Below are 20,651 nucleotides of genomic sequence, written 5' to 3' on the forward strand. Positions count from 1 at the left end.
ATAGTTTAGACAAGAAGAGAATAGAAGCTTTCGAAATGTGATGCTACAGAAGAATGCAGAAGATCAGATGGGTAGATCACATAACTAATGAGGAGGTACTGAGCAGGATTGGGGAGAAGAGGATTTTGTAGCACAACTTGACTAGAAGAAGAGATCGGTTGGTAGGACATGTTCTGAGGCATCAAGGGATCACCAATTTAGTACTGGATGGCAGGGTGGAGGGTAAAAATCGTAGAGGGAGACCAAGAAATGAATACACTATAAAGATTCAGAAGGATGTAGGTTGCAGTAGGTACTGGGAGATGAAGCTTGGACACAGTAGAAGAGCATGGAGAGCTGAATCAAACCAGTCTCAGGACTGAAGACCACAACAACAACAACAACAACAGCTACATTTTACGCGCAACAAAATGTTATGTAATATGCACCAACGCAAACTCATAGCAACCTTTGTTTTTGACTGCAAATTTTTTCGAATTTCGAGCAGTGTCTTACTTCCATGTAAATATCCCAACAACTACGACCATTACCGAAATGATTGGCATATCGTTTTGAACCTGACATTTTAAAGCTATAAGTAATGCACAAAATGAAGTTTTGTTTGTCGAATAGTTCCTGTAAAATCGTTTGAGAAGACTGCGGGGCGTTCGCCTCGTTTTTCTCATCGCTGACAGGTTGAAAGGTGTAAAACGCTGTCGGCCACAGGAACAAACGAATGAACTAGTCCAGCGCCTTTGGACGAAACTTGATCAATGCGCATCGGCACCCGTATAATGCGCGGACTCAACATGATTTTTTTCTTTTTCAGCTTTGCAGACGTATTTTCACTGTCAGCATGGTTAGGCCCTTGTCAAGTACAGGTCGTTATCTGACTCGATTCATACTGCGCATAATAGAAGCTCATGGCCAGAGGTGTAATGTGGCAAAGCACCAAGATGCACTTCTCAGCCGTTGTCGAGAAAATCGAGTTAAAAGAAACCGTTGCGGTGAAATACTGTCTACGATTATTAATTTCTAATAGCGTCGTGGCGCAGCGGTAAGCGCTCGGGTTCATAATGTAAAGGTCGCCGGATCGAATCTCGCGCTATGCAACTTTTTTTTATTATTTGTTTTTTTTTGTAATTCAAATATATATATATATATATATATATATATATATATATATATATATATATATATATATATATATATATATAATTCCCGGCAGTCAGTTTCAACAATTATGCATATAATAAGTTGTTGAAAGTCGTTTGTCATGGAAAAATAAAACTTGAAATAAAACACAATATCACAAATAGTATTCAAGTGGATACAATTTATTGAAAAGTTCGGTATACACTCGCACATAATTAACAATTAGTGACCAGAAGTAGCTGGAGTATCGCACGAACCAGAGTGATAGTTATCATAGAAACATGGAAAGCAGAAAACAGCACGACATCGAGTGCATCTGATAAATGATGCGTTTTTACAACAACAATTGTTTTTTAAATATCTGTTGGGAAACACACCTGACTGACATTCTGAAAAAATTATTCTATCGTTCGTCAGGTTTGATGCATACCACGCGTATCGTATCATATCGGCAAAAATCGGAGAAGACAATTGATGGTGGACGATGGATTGTGTGTGTGTGTGTGTGTGTGTGTGTGTGTGTGTGTGTGTGTGTACATTTGAATTACAAAAAACAAAATAAAAAAATTTGCATGGCGCGAGATTCGATCCGGTGACCTTCGGGTTACGAACCTGAGTGCTTACCCCTGCGCCACGACGCTGCAGATGATTATTAATCGTAGAGAGTATATCACCATAACGGTTTCTTTTAACTCGATTTTTCTCGACAACGGCTGAGAAGTGCATCTTGGTGCTTTGCCACATTACACCTCTGGCCATGAGCTTCTATTATGCACAGTATGAATCGAATCTGAATTTCACAATTGGCGGCCTCCCCTTGTTAGTGAGGACAAGAATCTACTTTTGTTCGATCCTCTGCAGATATTAGTCGCTTTTCATTTCACTTTCTCACTCAACCACTACAACGGAGACTTTAAGGCAATGGTGTAAATTTTCTGTTCTTGAGAATATGTGGCATTGTATTTCCACGTGATCTCTTGAAGGACGTAGGTATCTACTATTTCTGAACTTTCAAGTTTATTTATTGACGCATAACTGGACTGAATCTCCAGTTTCTCCTTCATTATATCCTCCCTGTAACTGTTCCTCGCTTTTACGACTTTATGTTCAATTTATATGTGCTCGTTTATCCTTTATTCATATCACAGGTTGATGCGAGCTCTGTTTATTGGGAAGAAGCTACGTATAGCAGAATTTACAGCATTATAGACTGCTCTCTGCAGCAAGCATACTTTCTTTCCATGCATTTTGCAACCAATATAAGGTAGGTTTGAGCTGCAGAGGACTTCGAGACGCGTGTTTCAGTCCTGAAAACATCTAGAACTGTTTCTTTTGTGATTCATATTTCTTGCTGTTAGGTGTTAGGAATGATGTAGCCTTAATGTAGCCTTAATAAGCACTTCAAAAGCTGAATTAATCAGGATGATGCAAAATTATTACAAAATAGCTGAGAAAGCTGGACTTCATGTGAATGAAGAAAAGACAGAATATCTAGTCATAAGTAAAAAACTCCAAAAGAATACACCACTGACCGTAAATGGTCTCACTTTCAAGGCAGTTGACCACTTCAAGTACTTAGGGAGTCTTTTTAGCAGAGACAATAGAGCAGAAATAGAAATAGACGCCCGTCTAGCAGCAGCTAATAGAACTTTTTACAGCTGTATCAAAATTTTAAGGATGAGATCACTTAGTACTGAATCCAAAATCCGTTTTTATCAGTCAACTACTGTACCAGTAGCATTACATGGATGTGAAGCTATTACATTCAGGAAAAAAGATGAAGAAAAACTGTTGATATTTGAAAGAAAAATACTAAGAAAAATATTTGGACCAATCTTCGATGAAAATGTCATGGAGTGGAGGATAAGGAAAACTGAAGAACTAAGGGAGCTGTACAAACATAGTACCATTGTGGAAATGTTAAAGAAGAGAAGACTGAACTGGGCTGGTCATGTAGCAAGGATGCCGGAGAACAGACTACCCAAAATAGCATCCACTAAGAAATTAGAAGGAAAGAGAAGAAGAGGAAGACCTCGAATTAGGTGGATGGAGAATATCCGGGAAGATGCAGCTAGGATGGGCATCAACTCTGATTGGACAACAATTTCCCTGGATAGAAATAATTGGAAGAGGCTCGTAGAGCAGGTGTATGGTCGATAAGGCCTTAGCCACGTGTAGAGTAAAGTAAAGTAAAAGTAAAAGGTGTTAGGAATACAAGTTTCGATTTGCATTTGCACTGCACAAGTTTTCTCTGAAAGAGAAAACACAACTACATTTATAGGTTGTGTTAGGATGGTTGAACACCTTGATTATAATTTTGAATTACTTCAAAGCGTCTTAAAGACCCCTTTACGTGTTACATAGGTCTATGCAAGTGTGCTTAGTATCGAGTATTTGATTAACAGTAGTCAAACCGCGTTGTTGTTCTTTCATGGGTCAAAATTTTGTACAAGAAGGGGAGGAATATGTTCGTGGTGTTAGTGCTGCAGTCACGGCTATTATTCACCCTGACTAAAAAGTTATCTTCCACACTGAATACAAATGCTGAATACCTAGTTCCGACTAAAGTGGAAAGTACAAGAGATATTTTGTTTTGGCTCCTCTAATAGAGCGGTGCGGTACTGTGGCACGGGGATTTAAGTGTGTGCCAAAACTGCAGACAAGTACTTTCAAATAAACAATAATCATGTAACTTTAGTGTTCCTAGGTGACAATTAAAACTTCATATTTGTCCCTAGTACAGTCTGAAAGACATATACAAAGACGTATGGGAATGCCACTGGGTATCCGTCTCAAGAACTGCCAATTTTCCGACAAGTGAACACTTCCGTTATTTTCAAACCACAAATGAAACGAGAGATCGATTTGACACCCAGTTTAATCGTCGCTGAACGGGGCTTAGTCTACCAGAAACCAGAAGATGGCGTATGCAAAAAGACAACACATACGCCGCACACAATTGCCACCGCCAGGCAAGCAAAGGTAACCATTGCCAGAGGGTGTCGATTGTGGGATATTAGTTAACAACGATTGAATAAGTGATGGTAAGTTTTTCTCTGTCTTATTCAACAACGGAGAGTGCAGGATTCCAGACACAAGTTAAGGAATTTAGGAAATTAGAAAAAAAAGAATACCATATAAAAACTACGTAGTCTTTACAAAGTGTAGCAAAGCTTTTGTTAACGTGGACAGATTACGGAAAAAGATAAATACAACTACATCTAATCGAAGTTATTCATATTATCTACACAAGAAGACAGTCGACTGTAAAGCTGGATTATGGAAACATCGCCCTAGGATAGTTACATAATGAAGGGGTCAGACAAGCGTGTTGCATTTTAAAGAGAATTTTTAACATTATGGGGAAATGGAAACAACGGACTACGAAAGGTAATAAGGACAGTTTCAGAGGGAGAAGTTTTATCAAAACTCTTATTTTTGCTACCATATTGTAGTTATGGATAACGAAGATAACATACATAGAACGCTATATGAATTATATAAAACACCAAAGCATCATATGCTTTAAGCATATCGACAAATAAAACCAAACCCATGGCATTACAAGGCTTACTATCCTTAATAATTAATATTAGAACAAAAAAACTAAGCTACTGAACAAGATAACATTTTGAAGTCTTGGGCTGTGAGATATCACATCTAGGCGAAGTAGATACTGAGGAAAAATTCAGTCAGTATGATGTATGAGACCACCAAATGAACACTTAGGGGAAAAGTACTAAAGGACACTATGCCAAAATTTTATAAAGCTATAGCAGTTCCCTGTGGATTACATGGAAGTGAAAACTAAACTATGAACCCTTGAAGTAGATTCCAAGCAAGTGAGATGAGATTTTTGAGAACAGACAAAGGTGTAAGAAGGAGAGACAAATTACAAAATGAGACAACTTAAACGAAAAGGCTAAGGAATTCGGAAAGAATGGAAAGAACGTGCATAAAGAATCAGTCATGCACGTATTCTAATACAAAATGTACAGTACTTCCCCAAAAGAAGAAGGAACATTGGTAGACCCAAGAGCGGGTGAATGCGCCAAGAAGTGGCTACGGACCAATTGGTTTAATGCTTGATACAGAAGAAGAAGAAGAAGAAGAAGAAGAATATTCAATTTATGAAAGAATCTCCGTCGCTGCTAGAACAATCTCAGTTTCCTTAGTAACACTATCTCCGTAATTTCTCTGTGCCATTATGTTCCAGTATCAAGGCAATGATCTGAAATCGCAGATTTGCTCGTCCGTCTAGACCCACGTCAATTTATCCTTCATTGTTTCTCTGTCTTGCTGGTCTAACCGATGTACCACGCGCCACAATTGTACGAGATACGCTTGGCTTCCGCCTTAGACGAGCAAATTTAGCCAAGATATTGCAGCATGTAATGAGGGGCAGCCACAAATCAGAAACGACAGATCTCCGAGTTCGTTAACGTTAGGCAATTAATACCGCTGTTATCTGTGCACTTCCGACATAAGTGGCTTCTTGGTACATGGACGAATGAGCGCCTTCTCAAGTGCACAGGTAAAATTAAACGAACGATAAGCAGATAAATGAAGTTTCGGACGTTGGTAACATAGTCACCTAGTTTGTTTCATCACTCTGGAATAATTGGCTGAAGACATCTGAAGTGGTTTGTTTGTATGAATTTAATTCTGGAAAAGAAAGTAAAGTCTAAAGCTCAATGACAAAATGCAATATAAGTCAGAGATTGCAAAACCTTGTACAGTGCCATCCCGAAAATTGTTACGCAGACTTTAATTCGAAGTATGTTGCATCACGAAACTGGAGCATACAGGGGACCAAAAAGCACCTCTGCTGCCTAGTGTTCCAAGGAATATTTCAGATTTTAAAGTGCACTCGAAATGCACACATTACTTTCAATCGATCATTAACATTAGAGTGCCTTTCTGAGTACAAAAATGATATAAACTACTGTTTTCAAGGAATGCCGTTTTATTAAACTAGTGATAATTTCATGTGAAATTTAGTGTTGCTTCCCCTCAAAAAACGCTCTGTACAACCAAAAACACAACGCGGCACTACCACTGGTTTGCCAACAGTTTCGTGGTATAACTGTGCAGATGTCTTGATAAGAAAATGACATCACGCCTAGTTTTCCAGTATCTATGGTCATAGCCCAAGAGCAGGTATTCCATTTTGTCTTGGTGTACTGGTGTCTTCCCCACGCTTATCATGTGCACAACGGTCCTAAGCCAGGCTGATCTGTCGTTTCACTTTGGGCCGTCAACAAATAATAGTGAAAGCTTCGGGAGTCATGCGTCAAGCGAGCTTTTAAACTGTGCGTGAGTGTGTATTTCATTGTTAAACAGTCGCTTTTGAAAACTGTCAAACAGACGAGTCAGAACGGGTGCTGGCCCGTACAGAAACACCGAGGGTAAACCGAAGAAAGGCAAGTCACTTTTTTTACCATTGCTGGAAGGGTTATTTGATTTTAATATATGAAACACACACACACACACACACACACACACACACACACACACACACACACACACAGTTTAAAAGCTCGCTTGACGCATGACTCCCGAAGCTTTCACTATTATTTGTTGATTGCCCAAAGCGAAGAGACAGATCAGCCCGGCTTAGAACCGTTGTGCACATAATAAGGGTGGGGCAGGCACACACCGCTTCAGTGCACAGCTATTGTTTGTTGAATCCTACCTCTACGGTCTATTGTTATGTCAACCAAGAACGGTGCATTACTACTATTTTGTGGCAAGGGATTTCAAAAAGCGGATATTCGGCTAAATATCGTGTTGTTTTTTCTTGTGTAAGCTAAGAGGGGAGGCAGACCCCGTAAACACCCGACCCTCCTTATATATATATATATATATATATATATATATATATATATATATATATAAGGTGTGCCTGTGGCCACATTTATTGTGCAGAATCGTAAGTGTTTGTTTCGCGTTTGCACTTTGGCTGCAGAAAGAGGGTGGTTTGCCGTCTACTGTCGGATTTTTCTGTTACAGATGTGGACAATCGAGTTCAGGCTTTAATTACAAGCCAACCAATAGGCCTGTGGCAGAGTGAGTTCGACTAATACTTTTTTGTTTAATTCTGCTTTAGGCTATGTGAGAATCTGGATTTAATGTTCACGAATTATTTTTTTATTTACGGATACAGTAATAACTGTCCGGGTTTCTGGCGTCTTCGCTAGGAGAAAATGTTCAAATGTGTGTGAATTCCTAAGGGACCAAAGGGACCTGAGGTCCCTAGTCACACTGCTTAAACGAACTTAATCTAACTTACTCGAACCTCTGGCGGGAGGGACACTAGGGGAACCTCTCACTTTAAAACTATTGAAATGTATTAATCCGTTGTTAATAAAATTTTAATACGTTACAGGCACATGTACTTGTAGTGTATATCTCAACTTAAAGAATTTTTAATCAACCAAAAGAAACATTTTTATAAATTTTCTATCGTAACTCTTCCTCTGCTCAGAATAAACGTGGCACAGAAATCGTGGTATTGTTTAGAAGCTCTCTTTCGTTTCATTGTCGTATCCATAGCTGCCTTCATCTTGTAGTGTACATCTCAACTTAAAGAATTTTTAATCAACCAAAAAAACTTTTTTATAAGTTTCCTAAAGTAACTTTTCCTCAACCCAGAATAAACGTGGCACAGAAAGCGTGAGTTTGTTTCGAAGCTCTCTTTCGTAGTAATCTCAAACTACAACGGCTGAGAGCGTGCAAAAGATTGAAGTGTGGTCGTGTCATTGTTGGACCATGTTGAAGTAGCTTCGTACGTTCTGTGCCCAAGTTGTCGCACCAAAATGCTGTCTATTGGCTGAAAAGTGTGTGTGACAAAGTTATGGGCAAATTAAGTTGCAGTCAGTCGAACTTTTCTTGAAGCATGAGCTGCACGGTATGCAGAGGAGGAAGGTATAAGCACTCCTGGCATGTGAAATTTTGCGACGGGGCGAGGAAATATCTGCATCACTGCTGACAACTTTTTCAGCTGGTGATATGTTCTGACCAATTACTAGACGGAATTGATCAATGGAAATAATAAGGTTTCGTGACAGTGCGTTACGACATTCATATTCGCACACCGTATTTATTGTAGTGAACATGAAATATAATTAAATCAAAGCCACTTCACAATGGCGAGCAATAAGGAGTTCACTGCAAAATGGCTATTGCAGTGCCAGTAAGTATAAATTGGCAACAGTAACACTCCTCTCGAAAACTTCCAAAATCTATCGACAAGTGCCGAGCAGTACTATGGAACTCAGGTCTCAAGGATAGTTGGACGTACTGTTTGTAGACTATACCCACGGATTTAATACAGTTTCATCTAAAGCAACATACGAGTAGAAAGAAGTCTTATGGATTTTGCGCCTGTTCTCCATGTTTTCTCCAAAATAATTGTTTTCAGATACAGGAATTTACAGCTTTAGTAGGACGAGGTTGTAAAAATTAAAATATATTTTATGTAAACAGTACGAAAGTTTGATTTCGATTAAATTCAAAACAGTATCTGCATTTCTGTAAATAGTGCGGAAGTATGATTTCGATCGAATTCACGATGCAGAAAGGTCAGACATTAAAAAATTGTAAAGTCAACGTTACCAAAATTTTAATGTTGCCCTTTCAAATCTTATTGAAATCCTTGTCCGTAAAAAAAAAAAAAAAAAAAAAAAAAAAAAGCAAACTATCTGTGTTAAACAGAGAATTATGAACACTTCATAACACTCATTTACACAAATTACTTAAATTCTTGCATAGAAAAATGAACGCAAATTAAATGAAGATGTCATGTAAACATTTATTGTAGTACCACCATGTTATTTCTTTAAGAAGAGGTATGCGAGAACTACTTGTGCTATCAATTTTGTGGATGATTTTCTGGACGACCTTCGCAGTAAGAAAGATTGCACTAATGTTAATGGACGAGCTGTATGGTTGCCTCATTTACAGTTTCTCGTAGTTCATTCACAGGCATTTTTTTATACAGGCAGTCCTGTATAACATATGCATTATACTGTGCGAGAGTCACAGGTATTTCAGAAGGTGCATCACAAACCCATGTGTGACATCAAAGTATCTATGATAAAGGGGCGGGCTGTGATTTACCGAGAACCCCCATAGCCAGCTGTACAGCATCGAAAATCTATGTGTGTTGTTGTAGTGTTTAATTTTATTTTTTCTCTTTCTTTCACGGCTGGAGCGGATTTGTCTCTAGCTGGGTCCATGAATTATGATATTGGGAGATATGTAGACCTTCCAACCAATGATGATGAAAAAGCCTTGGATCCTATCGCATACTTTCAAGTTTCTAGCCACTGACTAGAACACAGCGTCATTGAACTGCCACACACTCAGGCTCGTGTATTCAAACGTCATGCAAGAGCATTTTGCCAAGTATGTGTTTTACTTGGAAAAGTGCAAGGCGTTTGTGACCATCAAGAACTAGGACTCTTTGTTAGTAAGTTATGCAGTAACGGGAGGAAAGCTTTAGAGAGCTTTGATCACCCTGCGGAAACGAAATATCATAAATTAGCTGTCGAGCCGGCAGCAAATTTTGTAAAGGTCGCGGAGGGTAAAGCAGTCGATGTTACGGAGTCTACCAATGTAGAATTTAGTAAAATTATTGAAGGTAACAGAAAAAGATCGAAAGCTATGAAGCATTAAGAATCACTTAGTTACACAAAACATCCTCAACAGAGTCATCTGTACGTTTTCAGGAGTTCAGACTAAACATATTGAACAATCTAGTAATTTTATTCAAGAGTAAGTAATTAAAAGGTTCAAAGAGGCAGGTTGTTTCGATGTACTGGCTGACGAAAAAGAAGGCTTATCACGGTGAGTACAACTAACGTTATGTTAAGATACGTAGACTGATTATCTGGAAATTCGATTATCAGGTGGGATTTTCATGAATAATTATGTACGAGTAAGATATTTCAGCTCAAGTATTTGGATACCTCTAAATCGATCGGGCAAGGCTTTAATGACACTGCAGTGATGAACGGAGGGCTACGAGGAATGAGGAAAACAATTGCAGAACAATACCAGAGAGTGCAATCTTTTGATGCAAGTTGCGGATCAAATTAATTCATTTCATTCAACGCTTACCTCTCTTTGTGAGACGTAGTGGACGCAAACGCTTATGGTTGTTGAAAGATTTGTAGAAATTCTTCCTGTAGTACGTGCATCACTTGGGGGCACTTCAACACACTGCTGGTAGACATATTGCCACTCAAGCATACCAATTGCAGACCGCCATGGAGGACACACAGTTTATCGTGCCGCTAATTATACTAAGAAACATTTTTTTTTCATATACAGAGAATCTAAACGAAGCAGTGCAGGTCAGTGTGGACCTGATCAACACGAGAACAATAAAAACTGCCTTCTTTTATCCACGATAGAGAACACCGCAACTGTTTTCGTAAATTACAAATGGTTCAAATGGCTCTGAGCACTATGGGACTTAATATCTGCGGTCATCAGTCCCCTAGACTTAGAACTACTTAAACCTAACTAACCTAAGGACATCACACACATCCATGTCCGAGGCAGTATTCGAGCCTGCGACCGTAGCGGTCGCGTGGTTCCGCACTGAAGCGCCTAGAACCGCTCGACCACAGCGGCCGTCGTGAATTACAGCGTGGGAAATTTTGCAAGAAGCCACAGGCGTTTTAGAATTGATTTCATTGTACCATTAAGAGTTTCGGGTCTGAGACAATGGTCAGACGGAAGCGTTGATTTCTTGTCAGGTACCCTAAAACATATCATTGTGTTTGCGACTATACAGTTTACAAAAGGTTTTTCGTTGTATATATGCTCTATAAATTGTACTTACTTCATGAAAAGTTCTTCCTTACATGTTGTAAGAGAGATGTTTGATCTTCTTTTTCGATCCATCTTGAGCCATGAGCTAAACTAAATACAAGATGGCGGATACATTTCTTTACATCGGCTGCTGATTTGATATGCCAAAGAACACGATCTGAGTACAGATACAGCACACTGCAACGGTACCACTGATCACCTAAAACGGCAATCGATGCTAACGTTATACCTCTGCGATTAATTTTTGAGATGTGATCGTGAAATAAGCTAATGGAAACAGAACAATCGAACTGGGATTTGTTTCCGAAACACTGCAGCATAGTACAAACAACAGTAAACGGGTGAGTCATGAACAGACGTTCTCCCACCACAAAAGCTAGCTGTAACATTACATATTAAAACCGGTCGTCAGCCTAATTACGCATTCTTGTGTCAAACCAAATGATAAAGCAGAAGGCAGTCCCAAAGATTACCTAACCTTCCTTGACACACACACTAAACTCTTTCCTTTCATCTGTTCACACTACAACACAGTAACCTAACCTTGCAGATAAATGTGCTACTAACTAGCAAGTCAAACAAATGGCCAATGAGATAGTAAACAGCAGCACATGCTTCTCAGCAATACGTACCTTAAATGAACTAGGTGCAACAGTTTATAAAACCAGTTACCGACACACATGAAACTAGCAGCATTACTGAACAGGGAGGAGCCTGAAATGATTCTGAATTTAAATCAGGGGGTCTGTTAATGATCATAATCAATAACTTCATTGCTTAATACTGGGTATCTATGCCTGTGCATTAACCATCTTGCATTAGAGTAGGTAAAACAGTAAATAGTTCTTTCTTAAACTCGTTTTGAAGCAACTAAACAGAATGCAAAACTAACTAAGCTGGCTCTGGAGGAACCATTGCATTGTCTCATTAACTAGCTTAGTACATGAGAATCTTTAAGCTCTCGTGGTTTGAAGAACCATGCTCATTAACAAAACTACACGCTTATGTATGAACAATGGTAAGTATTCTTATCATTAATTATTAATTAAGTAAAGCACAACAAAATATAACTCTTTAAATAACAAATGTGCTTTGATAAGCAGCCTTTTGTTCTCCTCAAAAAATAACTGGCTGTGCAAATGAGAACACAACATTAGATTCAACAACTTTGTCATAATGAATTAAGACACTCGGAATTACATTCACTAGGATAGGATTCCTGTGCAAGTTTATGATCTGGGATAGTCACGAGTGTAAGATAGAGTTTTTAGCAACACCACGATTATTATTGTTTTAAAATCAACCAAATTTCACAAATACCCGGTCCATTTACATCGTGCCAAATATAAACAACTAGCTGACCCGGCGAACTCTGTTCCGCCTTAAAGCCAATACGTAATCAGATTTTGGATGTTACGTTCAATTTTTTATTAGGACAAATAAAAATTAAGTATTTTAATGATTCTTTATGTTTTTTGGTGCATAGCTTCCACTCTTCAATTCAGTACCTTGTGATACACGACATTTTTTGTTTTATTATCAGGCGCAAGAACAAACAACGCATATGGTCTTCCGACCCGTGAACATGCCACATATAACTGATCATTTGAAAAATATGGATATTCCAGATTTAAACCACAAACTTTCAAGTATTGGCCTTGTGATTTGTTAATGGTCATGGCGAATGCAAGACGGATCGGAAATTGAAGTCTTTTAAACTCAAACGGCACATCGGTTGGGACCATCGGGATCCTCTGAATGAGAACTTCCTCACCCTCGAATTTTCCTTTGAGTATCGTCGCGTAAATAACATTGGTCATCAATTTACTTACCTCAAAACGTTTACCGTTGCACAGTTTTGGTTGGTTTATGTTTCGAAGCATGATTACTACGGAGCCAACTTTTAGGCGTAAATTGTGCGGTGGTATGTCAGGCACATCCTAAGAGTTTAAAAATTCAATTGGATAGTTGGTGGCTTCATCTTCATTTGTTACACAGTCAATAGATTTGAATGAATGCATTTTACCAATGATCTCATTCTGAATTATGTAGTTTAGGTCATCTACATCTTTATTCTTAGCCGCTAAAATTGCTCACTCACTCAACCATTCATTACTTTTGTAGTTAGTAATGATGTTTGGGAATACTTTGTTGATAAGTTCGTCTTTCGATGAGACAAAGTTACAGAAATTATGAGGAAATGAAATCAATCCGCTCGATTCTTCGACAGGTACTCGACCATTACCGATAGTCAGCAATTGCACAAAGAAATCTTCAGCAGATGTATCATTAAGCAATGCAACTCTCATGTTTGTTGTCAGTTAAAGTTTCTTCACAAAGCGCCATAGATTCGATGATTTGAGGCAAGCATTTATTTCATCTGCAGCAATTGGTCTTGGAACTACTGGCAGTGTTTGGCGGAATTCGCCAGACAGTAAAATCATTGCTCCTCCAAAACATCTCGAGTCATTGCGTAGATCTTTCAATGTTCGGTTAAGTGCCTCTAATGCACGTTTATGAGCCGTTGTGCATTCGTCCCAGATCTTGGATGCTGATAAAACTTCGGCCACTGCTGAGTTTTTTGTAATATTACAAGTTGGTTATTCAATAGCTTGAAGATTTAACGGTAATTTTAATGCTGACTGAGCCGTACGGCATCTTTCTAACAATGTGTCTGCTATTCCGGAAGAATCAACTGCAACCGCAATGTTGGATCTCGCACGAACTGTGGCTAAAACTACTGACATGAGGAATGTCTTGGCAGTTCCACCAGGGGCATCCAGGAAGTATAAACCACTATTTCCATCATCAATTGCCTTCATTAATGTATCATAAACTTCCTTTTGTTGGGGGTTCAACAGGGGTACATTCGTTTGAACTACTAAATCTAATTTGCGTTTTGTTATTCCACGCCAGATGCGTTTCTGTTATACTACGTTTTATAGCGGTCTAACGGGATAAAAAGTATTCTATGCCCGTCTCCTGGTTCTAAGCTACCTCTCCACCAATTTTCAGCCAAATCGGTCCAGCCGTTCTTCAGTTATAAATAGTGTAACTAACACGACTTTCTTTTATATATATAGATTAAGTATTAATTACACATTTCTGAACGCACGCGTAATATTTTTCAATCTTTTTTTTTTTTTAAATATACATAATAGTTTATTCATCCATTTTAAATAGTTTATGAACGCATGCATAAATGTCAATCATTACTTACAGCTTTTGACAAAAAAATTTGACAGCTCCGAAACTAAAGAACTTTTAGGGAAAATAACGCATTTTTTCAAGTATTCGTCAATTTTTCATTATTTTTAAGATGTATTCTGCTATTCGGGGCGGAGACAAATCCAACAAATCAAAAACCATGAAAATTGGTCCAGCAGATCTCGAGTTATAAGTGTTGTAACAAACCCGACTTTGTTTTATATATATAGATTTAGTGGAAGGCTGGTGGCACTGGTGGTGCAATTTGCAGTGGATATTAACTTGACGGTGATGCAGTCATGGCAGTACTGTTGGTCTCGCCCTGTTACATATCCTCTTGCCATCGAAATTATATTTTTATAGGCCCAAAAACCACGCCGTGATAATAGTGTCACCAAATGCAGCATCCCAGGCCCATAAATACTGCCCTTAAGCTCTTCTGGGCTCAAAACTCCCAGGAATATGAGCCACTGTGATCCGCTACTGCTGGCGAGATGTTAACCACAGCACTGCTCAGCGCAGACTCCTTACCCGTCACAAAGGACGAGTTGCCACTTGCGCGACAACCACTCTTTTTTCCATCTCGCCACGCTACTTCCTTAGCTGTGGGACTTCTCCACATCTTTCACATTCAACCCTATGTTCTCAACTATGGACAAAGTCATGTACAGCATTACATAACAATCATTCCATTAGTTATTTATATCCACAAGCATAATTTAAACAAAATTGCTCAAAAGTTTCACATAACTGAATCATGTATACATAGTCAAAAAATTTCCATGACAGATACAACATTATACAATAGCAATACTAAAATTTGACATAGAAATCGATACAGATCCATAACAGGTCAAAATTAGATGTTACAGTACTTCTTCATGGTACAGATAGTTTTCAAAGATATACACTCAATTATTTAAGTTTGAAAGCTGCTGGTAATGGCGAATGAAAAATATCCTCTCCAACAATTATTCATTATTCCTGTCATTTCAGATTATAAGAAATGTATGAAGTTTTGGAGGTACATTTGGTTTCTTCATTCTAGTGGGTCATTTAGGATGCACTCAGGTTTGCTGTGAATGTGGTTCTATGTTTCTAATTTCTCTAACAAATTCATCTGTATTCCTTTCTCAAATCAGCAATCGACGTAAAAAAATTTATCCGCCATCTTGTATTCCTAGTTTTTTCTTTTAAGTTACGCTGTATATTAATACTATCTAAAATAGTGATACTCAGAAGAAAAATTAGGTTTTATAAAAGGCAGATCAACTACTGACAACGCTTTTACACAGTAACAAGTTACAGAAAAGAGACGAGGGTTTAGTAGGGAAACCATCTTGCTTTTGTGGATTTTGAGAAAGCTTTCTATTATGTGAATAGAGAAATGCTACGGAATATCGTGGCTGAACGAGATTATCCATCTCATCTCATAAATGATATTAAGAATCTACACATAAACACCGAAATTGTTATAGATGTGGGAAATATAACAACAAAGCCACTGAATACAAACGAAGGGGTACAACAATGATGCTGTGTTTCTCGAACACACATTTCATTATATATAGATATATATACAGATGAACTTACGGGCAAATGGAAAATGTCGAACATAAATTGAGTTTCTTTATATCGTGGCACTAGACTAAATGTAATTTGATGCGCAGATGACCTAAATCTGATTACAGAGAATAAAGATGACCTTCAGATGGGTGTATATAAATGCAGCAAATAGCCTCAGATTACAACCTAGTATTGTCGGTAGATAAAACGAAAGTGAATGGCATTCAGGGCAGACTATCAGTAAGATCTAAAATAGTATTGAATAATAAACTCTTGAAACAACTAAACAATTTTAAATATCTAGGAAGCGACAGCATTTACGAATGTAACCATGAGGTGGACCAAAAATTAAACAAATTTATTTCTATGTATGGAATAGTTGTAAAAAGTTTTCAGAATAAAGCTATGAAAGAAACTTATCTCAAATTTTATAAAACAACAGCAGTACCAATCCTTACTTATGGAAGTGAAGCATGGATAACAACAAGACGCCAAGGAAGTAGAATACAGGTTCAAGAGACGAGATTTCTAAGGAAGGTGGAAGACTGTACAGAGGAAGATATAAGGGAAAAAACTAGGAATATGTAACTTAAACGAAAAAAGGAAGAAAAATGGGAGAAAATGGAAGGAACATGTAGCCCGTATGGATGGAGAAACATTCCCGGTAGAAGCACTCAGTCATAAATGCAATGGGGGAAGAAGAGTAGGAAGACTAAGAGATGGAGTACCGTAACAGGAAATTTGCCTATTACGTGAAGTGAAGAAGACGACATATGTTTTACTTAGAGGACCATCCCACACTGCCGTTTAGTGAAAAAAAAATGCGAACTTACAGAGTATCGGAGCAGATGTGAGGCGGGATTCAAGACTTCTTTGCAGACAGAGCTCAACACGTCGCTCTTAACGGAAGAAAACTGACAGATGTAAGTGTGATAGAACCGTTACTGTCCACGAAACATATAAATGATGTAGTAGAAAGCGAGGGCCGTTTCCTAAGGCTGTTCACAGATGATGTGGTTATCTATACCGAAGTAGCAACGCCAGAAGATAGTAACGACTTGCAGGATGACCTCCAGAGAATTGATGAATGGTGCAGGTTCTGGCAGTTGACCCTGAACATAAATAAATTTAATGTATTGCGCATACATAGAAGTCGACTACTGTACAATTACACTGCTGATGACAAATTGCTGGAAAGAATACGTGCCGTAAAATATCTAGGAGCAACTATCCAGAGCGACCTTAAGTGGAATGACCACATAAAACAAATAGTGTGAAAAACAGATGCCACACTCAAATTTATAGGAAGAATCTTAAGAAAATTTAACTCATCGACGAAGGAAGTGGCTTATAAGGCGCTTCTTCGACCGATTCTTGAGTATTGTTCATCTATCTGGGATCCCTACCAGACAGAACTGATAGAACAGAGAGAGAGAGAGAGAGAGAGAGAAGGTCCAATGAAGAGCAGCACGTTTCGTCACGGGACCGTTTAGTCGCCACGAGAGAGGTACGGAGATGCCCACCAAACACCACTAGCAGGCGTTACAAGAGGGGCATTGTACATCACGGAGAGACTTACTACTGAAATATCGAGAGGGAACTTTTCGGGAAGAGCCGGACAACATATTACTTCCCCCAAAATAAGTCTCGCTTAAAGACCACGAGGAGATAATTCGAGAAGCTAGAGCCAATAGAGAGGCTTACCGACAACCATTCTTCCCACATATTGTTTTCGAGTGGATCAGGGTTGGAGGGATTAGATAGTGGTACCGAAAATACCCTCCGCCACACACCATTAGGTGGTTTGGGGAGTATAATGTAGATGCAGATATAGGAGCAACATGAAAAGGCCTCGGGAGGTGTCATAGAGCGCATAAGTGAAATGACACCTTCTCTTGGGCGTTCATTTACACACATTTCGCAGTTGAAAAGGACAATTTGCATTGTGATGCGCAACAGAACGACTTTTTTTGACAGTCTTAGACACTACTGACACGCCCTGGACGATGGATTATAACTGCAATTCTTTATATGTGAAGACAGTAACTGTTCTCGAAAGAACAGAATACTGTTGATGGCCGTGTAGCTTTTCCCTGGTATAAATGATGGCTAACTGAAACCCTCAGCTGCCGACAGGTGTTGTTGATATACCTCGATGTGGACAGTTGAAAATGTGTGTCCCGACCGGGACTCGAACCCGGGATCTCCTGCTTATATGGCAGACGCTCTATCCATCTGAGCCACCGAGGACACAGATGAATAGCGCGACTGCAGGGACTTATTCCTTGCACGCTTCCCGTGAGACTCACATTCCCAACTGTCCACAATTCTACTCCTACGGGAATCGCCAAAGCGTGCGCGAGTAATGAGTGGATGGACAAATGTCTATAAGGTACATTACATATGTAGAATTGTGGACAGTTGGGAATGTGAGTCTCACGGGAAGCGTGCAAGGGATAAGTCCCTGCAGTCGCGCTATTCATCTGTGTCCTCGGTGGCTCAGATGGATAGAGCGTCTGCCATATAAGCAGGAGATCCCGGGTTCGAGTCCCGGTCGGGGCACACATTTTCAACTGTCCACATCGAGGTATATCATCAACACATGTCGGCAGCTGAGGGTTTCAGTTAGTCATCATTTACTGCAGTTCTTGTTCTGGTATAAAGAGCGGTAGCACTATGGGCCGTTAACAGCCATTCGACTAAACTTTAAAAGTGGAAAGGGTGCTTCCGCTTTTTCAACACGCCTATGTGCCCGCGCCGTCCTGTGACATGATCCGTTTAAGACTCCTTCCCCTCCCATCTCCCTCCCCCCCCCCCCCCCCCCCTCAAAGTTTGTCAAAAACTCGGTGCCACGATTGGTGAGCATTTTAAAATATCCCTGTGCATTCACCGATGTCTACGTGACGGCAGTATAGGCAATATCTATAGACACACCAGCGCCTGCTGGCCACAAGCGAAGTCTGTAGGTGTCGAAGTGTTGGCTACCGCTACGGCGCGTAGGTATCGGTAAATGCATGTCTCTGTACAGGGTAATGTTTAAAGCGCCCAACAAAGTTACACGGGTGGCGCCGAGGGTGTTGGCGAACTGGGTACTCTTGGAGCGACACTTTTCCGTTTCGAATCAGGTTCAAAAATGGCTCTGAGCACTATGGGACTTAAAATCTGAAGTCATCAGTCCCCTAGAACTTAGAACTACTTAAACCTAACTAACCTACAGACAAACTGCTTATTGGCTTCACCACCGGCAATGCAGGGTGAAGCTTTGACAATGTCAGCCACTCGTGCTGGCGAAACGTCAGAAAAATCAGTAGATGAACGTCGGCCGAAGAACCCGAGACAGAAGCCAATAGGCAGTTTGTCAACAAGTGGCCACGAAAGCCTTAACAATTTTGTAACCTACAGACATCATACACATCCATGCCCGAGGCAGGATTCGAACCTGCGACCGTAGCGGTCGCGCGGTTCCAGACTGTAGCGCCTAGAACCGCTCGGCCACACCGGCCGGCTTCGAATCAGGTTCAAATTATTTTGTCGAATAGTTCTTAATGGTCCCTAGTGGCTCCACACCATATAGCAGAGCATAAATTAGAGTCACGCTACGCTTCAAATGGTCGGAACACGTTCAGTGCCACCATGTCCTTAGATAAGTATTGAATCGTCTGGGGTGGTGGCGGGGGTGTCTCTAGTTTCTAAGTTCGTCTCTGAGTTTGACAAGAACTTCGTTTTGTTGCTCATCGCACTTCAATCGTTTACGACCGCGATATGTGTGTAAAACAACGGTCCAGGGAAGGGGTGGTTTCATTGACTTCCTGAGGCCTTTTTATGTCGATTCTGAGCAGGCGTATCTAAAATGTTTTCCTCTCCCACACGTAAGAAAACCGAGTGATTTCTACGCGAGGCGTCGAGATTCTGACCTGCACCGCAGAGGCCTCAAGAGAAGTGGTGAGATACGAAGGGTGGTCTGACGACCTTCCCTTCGTGTGACACGTCCGCGGTGCCATTGGGCAGAATTGTGGCTAAATTTGGTGCCAATATGACGTCATAAATCCGTCTTGAACCTCACACGAACTGCTGAGTTGTGGCCTCCTTTCTGTATTTTTGCAGCGTCGCCAAGCCCCAGAGTGACGTCGCAGGGAGCCACACTTTTGCGCCGTTGTATAGGAAGCTTGCAGACACCTTCGAGTCAAGTCCTAACTTCTGTGTCACAGTTGGAGAAAATAACAGGGTTTCAAAATATTGACAAATTGTGATTCGCATTGTAGACAGCAGATACATCGAAGACGGGAACAAAATAGCGAAGTTATAACCTCACACTCGTGGGCAGCTTTTCTCGTGTGGTCCACACACAGCCTTCACAAAACCGTTCACGTCGGTACAAACATACTGCTCATGACAGAGAGAAAACGCAACAAAGTGGATAAAAAGTCAAGATAATTGTAACATTCCCTTGAGCAGATTTAGTGAGAAAGCGGGACTTACTTCGCATGTCTTCAATACACAAAGTAGCGGCACGGAATAAGAACTGTACTAGCAAAGTACGTCGGGTTTTCTGGTCAGCTGGTCATTAAAGCTGCAACGCCAAGAAGGATAACAACACAGTTCGTGCATATACAGTGCTGTTTAGGTTTTTATGTTGGCAACGCCACTTAGCGCTCTTTATGAAAATCACTGACTGCTACGTGCAGTCTATAGCTTTTTAGACTCGTTGTTGGTATATTCGCTTGTGTAGTGTTGGGCAGTTCGATGTGAACAGCGAGTAGCGTTGCGCAGTTGGAGGTGAGCCGCCAGCAGTGGTGGATGTGGAGAGAGAGATGGCAGAGTTTTGAAAGGTTGCTGTAAGTAGACGATCTGGACGTGTGTCCCCCAGAAAAAGGAAGTTTGTAAAGATGGATGTCATGAAT

The 20,651-nt window shown here is 40.0% G+C and overlaps 2 non-coding genes across 2 annotated transcripts; one reads left to right on the plus strand and one right to left on the minus strand.

Moving 5' to 3' along the window:
* Positions 1-17,926: 17,926 nt before the first annotated feature.
* Trnai-uau lies at positions 17,927-18,001 on the minus strand. Its single transcript has one exon. It is a non-coding gene; the product is annotated as a tRNA-Ile (tRNA).
* A 237-nt stretch (positions 18,002-18,238) lies between these two features.
* Trnai-uau lies at positions 18,239-18,312 on the plus strand. Its single transcript has one exon. It is a non-coding gene; the product is annotated as a tRNA-Ile (tRNA).
* The last annotated feature ends 2,339 nt before the right edge of the window (positions 18,313-20,651 follow it).

The sequence above is a fragment of the Schistocerca piceifrons genome, chromosome 6 (genome assembly GCF_021461385.2).
Source record: "Schistocerca piceifrons isolate TAMUIC-IGC-003096 chromosome 6, iqSchPice1.1, whole genome shotgun sequence".
NCBI lineage: Eukaryota > Metazoa > Arthropoda > Insecta > Orthoptera > Acrididae > Schistocerca > Schistocerca piceifrons.